Source organism: Capsicum annuum, chromosome 5 (assembly GCF_002878395.1).
Source record: "Capsicum annuum cultivar UCD-10X-F1 chromosome 5, UCD10Xv1.1, whole genome shotgun sequence".
NCBI lineage: Eukaryota > Viridiplantae > Streptophyta > Magnoliopsida > Solanales > Solanaceae > Capsicum > Capsicum annuum.
The window spans coordinates 21,640,586-21,647,594 of NC_061115.1; the positions used below are offsets into that span (position 1 = coordinate 21,640,586).

At 33.7% G+C, this 7,009-nt stretch overlaps 1 long non-coding RNA gene across 1 annotated transcript in view; it reads right to left on the reverse strand.

The window, feature by feature from the left end:
* LOC124898728 overlaps positions 1-6,393 on the reverse strand; it is a 9,750-nt gene extending 3,357 nt beyond the window's left edge. Inside the window, exons 1-7 of the long non-coding RNA XR_007055461.1 lie at positions 6,297-6,393; positions 5,295-5,377; positions 5,013-5,186; positions 4,496-4,613; positions 2,462-4,071; positions 1,229-1,308; positions 1,014-1,148 (exon numbers count right to left, since the gene is read on the reverse strand). This is a non-coding gene — a long non-coding RNA (uncharacterized LOC124898728). The remainder of the gene's footprint in view (positions 1-1,013; positions 1,149-1,228; positions 1,309-2,461; positions 4,072-4,495; positions 4,614-5,012; positions 5,187-5,294; positions 5,378-6,296) is intronic.
* Between the last annotated feature and the right edge of the window lie 616 nt (positions 6,394-7,009).

Sequence of the window (7,009 nt, forward strand, 5' to 3'; positions counted from 1 at the left end):
GAGCTTGTTGGCGTGCAGCGTGTGGCGCGTCGCGCGTAGTGGCTGGGGCGGGGGGGGGGGGATGGGGGTTCTAAAATTTCCCCATGTGTATTTATTGATCAATATGTCATCTCTCAGTCCGCTATATCTGAAAAATGCATAATTTACATAATGAGAGGACTAGGAAGTAGGAATCTATCTGTGCAGAAAAAAACTGAGCTTCTTCAAATGATATACTTTTCATGGGACAAGTCAAATATACTTTGATTTTTATAACTGCTATGTTGGAAATGACTTGCTCAATATTCTTTACCTTCTCAACATCAAAAATTTTCGCACACTTCAATCAATAAATATATTAATTATACCCTGTCTTTCACCAAAAGGGGAAAGGGAAGGAGGGTGAGGGAGGAAAGATAAGGACTCTCCACCGCAACCAAAAATTGGTCCACAAAGTTCTCCCACCGGGGTCTTTGTTTCTCATCTAGGAAGATAGACGTTGAGAGGATCCATTGAATTCCTTCAATGTGTCTGCTAAATTATTTATCCGATAGCATTCCTTGAGTTCTGAAATGGACAATCAGCTCAGTCCAATTGGTCGGTTTATAGCATGCAAAAGATAACATGCTGAAAAAGAGACAAATACAACCACCAAACGAGTAGCTGAGATCATGGGAGGAAAAGAGAGAAGGGAGAACATTTTCTCTCTCTTGTTAACGGTGTTTATCTCATCCTCATGTACTTTTCTTCATATGATCTATCAGGTTTCCCATGAGATGGCATAAATTAATAAAGTCATAATCAAACAGTTGGTGTTGTTGGGACTAGCTTCTAGTTCATAGATATCCCTTCCACGAAATCAAGGATAGACTTGGCGTTAAAGTAAGACTTAGATTCATTCTATGTGTGTGTGGAGAAGAAACAAAAACACTACATTATCTACCAACGTGAAAAGTTTTTACACCACATTCAAGCTCAATAACAACTAGAAAACTTTCACAACTCTTCAAGTATATAAAGAGATGAGACCATACTTGTCACAAAGTTGAAAGTTCTTGCATTCCTTGCACTCAAAACATTTTCCAGAAGCCATTAGAACACTACAATGGCAACTCGCAGATATATTTTTCTTTCACAGCATCTAGAGTTCAATCATGAGCAACTCCCACCTAGAGACAATGATTTAACGGTAATTTCATCTACTTTATATGCAGATATATTGATCATTTGTTAAAATTCATAAAGATACCTGATTTTGATAAAATTTTAATTGACTGAAATTTTAGGATTCTGTAGCTGAGAATGAAGTGAACTCTGATTCAAATAGCCCTGCAAAGAGAAGCAGATCTGAGAGTGAATCGTCTGTGGTAGACGTTGTTGAAGATCCCACTGCACAACTCTTTAGCAGTAAAAGAAAAAGAGTCATTAAAAAAGAAAAAATAACATGAGTCGCAGATTATTTAGGAGACTTGAATAAGATACATTCTATGGGATGTAACCTTTTCTATTTTCAGCATTGTTTTTTATTATGAACGAAATGTTTTGATAAATTTTTTCTTTATTATAAGTAATTTTATGATTCTCTATCATATTTTTATTTTTTGATCATGTTTTGCTACAATAACTAATTGATATAATTTTTTGGCACTGGAATAACTTAATAAACTCTCAGTATTCCCAAGGTGAAATATGACTTAATAATATATCTCAATGGTGTCATATAGATAAAAGTAGTTTTCCTTGGCTAAAATTAAAATTTAGGAAACATTAACTACCTTCACTTACAGTGAACTGTAAGTACATTTTATTACTAAGTTACTGCTAGAATAAATGTGCACTGTTTATGAACAGTTTAGGAGCTGGTGAACTACGGCTCCTGTTAGTGATATAAATCAGTCTCACGTTGAAACCCACAAGTAAGAAAATCATAGGAAGTATAATTTTTTAATCTTCTTTTGGTAGTACGGTGTAGAAAAAAGGGAGCATAATGCAGAAAGCTCCCACTACCAAAGTAGGACTACATGCAGTTTATCTTAAACTTTTGTAAGAGACAGCTTAAACCGTGACCAAGAATATGCAATAAAAAAAGTTATTGCAAATGATTTGGTTCAGACCTCCAAGTTCCTAAATCAGTGACATCTTTGGAAGTCACATTGCCGCTAAATTGCCATAGATGTAGTCTCTACGAAAAGGAATGATAGGAGGAACCACAAACTGCTAAAAGTTTGTAGGAATGATAGGAGGAACCACAAACTGCTAAAAGTTTGTTCTTGTTGGAGCCCAACTCTGCTCTCTTGGGGTAGACCATTTACTAATAATCCAAGTCTGTCATTTTCAATAGGTGTCCGTTCAAATGATTAAAGCATTTTCTTTTAAGCACAAAATTTGACAATTCAACAACACCAAAAAACCTCAACGACAAACGAGCTTAAGGAGTTTCCAACACCGAGAGAATTCTTCAAAAGTAAGATGGATAATGTACCTTCAAGATAGCCCCTTCACCTGTAAGATTCAGGTAACTTCCACGGAAAACCTGAATGCCGCATAAACAGACAGAAGCTTCATACTCTTCTTTACTCTATAGCATGAAACATCTCCATTTAACAAAAAATATCCACAAAAAGAAAAAGGTAAAAGGCTCTCTCCTTAAGCTAAACAGATTCCTCGGTAACAGAATTGCAACAACAAATGACATCTTCACCATAAGCAATCGGTCGTACACTATAAATTTCAATCTGATACTGACCATCGACAGTTATTACTCTTCTCAAAAGGAAGTACACAGATTTCATGAGAAATATTAGAGTTTTAAAGAGGGGATAATGCATTAAAAAAGATGCACATATTAACATATATGTCAAGTTCAAGGGAAAGTATAATAATACTGACAATAAAACTGTATTTCAGCCTCTTCACCCAAAAAACTAATAAGTTTTACGTAACTTCCTTATTTATGAACAAGCAAATATCAGTTAAACATCAATGCAAAAGTCACAAGCAACTGAAAAAAATAGTTTGAAACCATTTGTTTCAAGTACACACAGATCCCGTGTGGTTCGACCTATAAGAGGTTCTTAGTTCTAACTTTATTGTACTTTGGATCATTGGGAAAAATGATTGTCTAACAAGCAGGCACCCCCTGATACAGGAGCATCAACTAAATGATGCAAGAAAAATAGAGACACTTGAATCCTCGAGAGAAAAAGAACAACTACTCACTGCTTTGCAGCATACAACCTTAGAATAATATCCAAGACTCTCAATGCTACTTGAGAGTTCCCCGACTCTTGACCATGCAGAGCATTTGCAATTGCCTGTATTGGGATTTTGGCAGAAAAATTAATCTCCACCTTGAATTTTCTTTGATTGGTAAGGACGACGTAGCCTCTTCCTGTCAGTTTCGTTGGGACTTTCATGTCCACTGGGGCTGCTATTACCATTGTTTTTGAATATAAAAGTAGAAAACAAATGGTCAAAAACTGCTATAAGGACTGGGAAGGAAAATCATAATAACAATGACAATAAAACTGTATTTCAGCCTCTTCACCCAAAAAACTAATAAGTTTTACGTACTTTTCAATTTTCCGAACGAGCAAATATCAGTTAAACATCAATGTAAAAGGAACAAGCAACTGAAAATAAATGATCTGAAACCATTTGTTTCAAAGTACACACAGATCCCATGTGGTTCGACCTATAAGAGGTTCTTAGTTCTAACTTTATTGTACATCGGATCATTGTGGAAAAAGGATTGTCTAACAAAAAGGCACCCCATGATACAAGAACATTAACTAAATAACGCAAGAAAAATGAGACACTTGAACTCTCGAGAGAAAAAGAATAACTACTTACTGCTTTGCAGCATGCTGCCTTAGAATAATATCCAAGACTCTCAATGCTTCTTGAGAGTTCTCTAACTCTTGACTACGCAGAGCATTTGTAATTACCTGCATTGGGATTTTTGCAGCAAAATTGATCTCCACCTTGAATATTTTTTACTGGTAAGGATGACGTAGCCTCTTCCCGTCAGTTTTGTTGGGGCTTCCATGTCCACTGGGCTGTTATTGCTATCAAGTGAACACAGGAAGATATCTGTGTTTGAAGGAAGGATTTTTTACAGTTCGAAAATTAATGCATCAGTAAAATTTCACTTATTGATTCAAACATGAAACAGTTTCATCACATTTAATGTGCATTTTTTTCACAAGGTAAATTATTTTATTAACGAGTAGACCAGCTAAAAGAAAATTATTGGCACAATAGAGAGGAGAAACCACCCTTAACAGAAAATCTCTTCTCTCCATTAACCTCATTTCTCCTTCTGAGCTAATACTTTTTTTAGAAAAATACTGGAATCTCACTTGAAAAGTTCCTAACTTGAGACATCCTTTTGGAATATCAATACAATACAATAGGTAACAACCATTTCTAAAGAAGAGCTACAAGAGTAAAATATAATCTCTGATGTGTTGAAAAAATAAAGTGAATGAAGACAAAGCCATGGAAGAAGGATTACCAAGAATTCATTCCACACCAATTGATGATTCATGTACTCAAAGCTCACAATTTTGTTTATATTTGGGCTCCCATAAATAAGTCTAGCTCTTAAAACTCTTTTAATAAGATTCCTGTACCTGTACGTAGTTGATATATATAGAAAAACATTAATTTAAGAAGTTTTCATGTGTTAATTTGTTCACATACGGGGACATTTATTAGAATCAACTAATGCTCTGTTCATACAAGGAAACTATACAAAGTGGCTGGGTTAGGTGCATTAATGAAAAAGGAACAATAATTAGTGATTGAGGAAGACTTAAGCACACATACACAACATTGAGAAGAATAACATTAAGGCTGAAGATAAGAAGGCGCTGACTTTATGGTACTTAACTGAACTTCGGGCAATATAATATATCAATATTTTAGGAGTTACCATGCATTACCAATAGCAGTGAAGTGATACGTCAGTATACAAGAAAACATACAGATAAACAATATGGAAAAGTCTGTACTCCAGAATATGGGGATACCTTAGTCTTGCAAAATCTAGTCATGCGCAAGAAGCCCTTATAATTGTTAATGGACATTATACCCGGAACAATGGGGCAATTAGTTTCAATTTGGCGGCAATCATTGACAAATTTGAGGAAAATATCAATATCATAGAAGAGTTGAGTTATAATAAGATCAGCTCTAGCATCAACCTGTAGAATACTCACTAAAATAAGCATCACAATCTCATCAATGAAAAAAAAAAATTAAGACAACATTGCATTCATCGTACGAAAAATGTAATGCTGGGAATAGGCTACCTTTTTCTTGAGGTAAGCAAGGTCATTTTTTTATATTTCTTTTGTAGCTATTCCATTAGCAGGTATAACATCAGGATGTGCCTCTAACAAAGAATCAAATTAGTATTCAGTACCAGCACACAAACAACAGAAAAAGAAAACTCATTTCTGCATAAAAAAACTAATGTGGAGTAAGTAAATCAAGGTCCATATTTGTCTATATATATAGATTCAAAGCCTCAAAGCCCCCCAGAATGTAATAGCCACCAACCTAGATAACCTAAATATCTATATTCCAAAGTAATCCCTATACTTGGCATGCATGATTCACTTCCAAATCAACTACCAAACAACCCTTGAGGTTCAATTATGAAGAAGTATTCTCCTTAAAAATAATGTCACCAAAATAGGTCAGGTAGTCAGCAAATTACACAAAAAAATTTAAAACAAACTCCAATTTATTATGTGGCCAAACACAACTCCAACATCTGAATATCATTTTCCACTTTTAAAACAAAAATAAATTTTTATCTATTTTCACAAAGAAATATGGCCAACTTCTTACAAAGGTTCTTCTCACCCAATTCTTTGATCTTGAGCTCAGATCCGTGAGAGAAAATCTCGCAAAAAGAGACAAACAAACCACCATGGTTGCAGACCATGTTTGCAAAATGAGATGCCTTACCAGGTTTCCCTGCCAAGATTCGGGAAGCTCCAATACCCTGTGTCCCGATTAATTCTAGAACTTCATTTGTCATCATCACATCCTCATCATGTAATTAAAAGGTATTATATCGGAATATATTTCCCATTAACAGATCTGAGCTCAAACACCCGTAAACAATGAACACAACTTGAAGATAACTCCATTCGAACCTAAATACATAACATCTGATGAGAGTTTAAGGTGACTTGAATTATATTTGGTTTAAAGAAGTTTATTTTAAAGTTTTGATTGTTTGAAGCTTAAGATCAAACAAGAGAGAAAGACAACAACATAACTCAGAAATGATAAAATATTACCTGATTAGATACGATAGCTGATGAAATCAGAACAATATAGAGTAATGACAACAGATCGGAGATGTGAAGAAAAAGAAGAACAGTGTACACTTTCCATTTTTCATTTTTGCCTTTAGGGTTAGAAAGAAGAGACTTGCCATTTTATTTCTAGATATTTCTTACATTAATAATTGGGCTTGGGTCTTTAACATTGATAATTGGGCTTGGGTCTTATTGTCTAAGTGCTTTGAATAATTATTTTAATTTTAATGGCCCAAATGGCTGCATTAATTATTTTATACGTATAAAATTTGATTTTTAATAAATTATTTCCTATATTTTTTACTCACTTCTTTTCAGTTTATTATATGAAATATTTGAAATAGGTATAAATTTAAAATATTTAAGAAGACTTTCAAAATTTATGATATAAATAGTTATACACGTTTATACTCGCACTAAATAATTTCTTTGTGGGTTAAATTATCATTTTATAGTTGTTTTTACTTAATATATAAATATTTCATTCTTTTGGTGACTTGCTAAATCGAAAAGTATGTTATATAAATCAAAATAAAAAGTTTAATATTATAGACCAAAATTTCAGTGAGAAACGAGATATTTTAATTTGAAATAATTAAAAATAATATTTTAATATTATTCGCGCATTAGAGTGTAATAGAATTAGAAGTTTTGTAATTGACAAAGTTAAGTACTTTTATTGTTTAAAATGA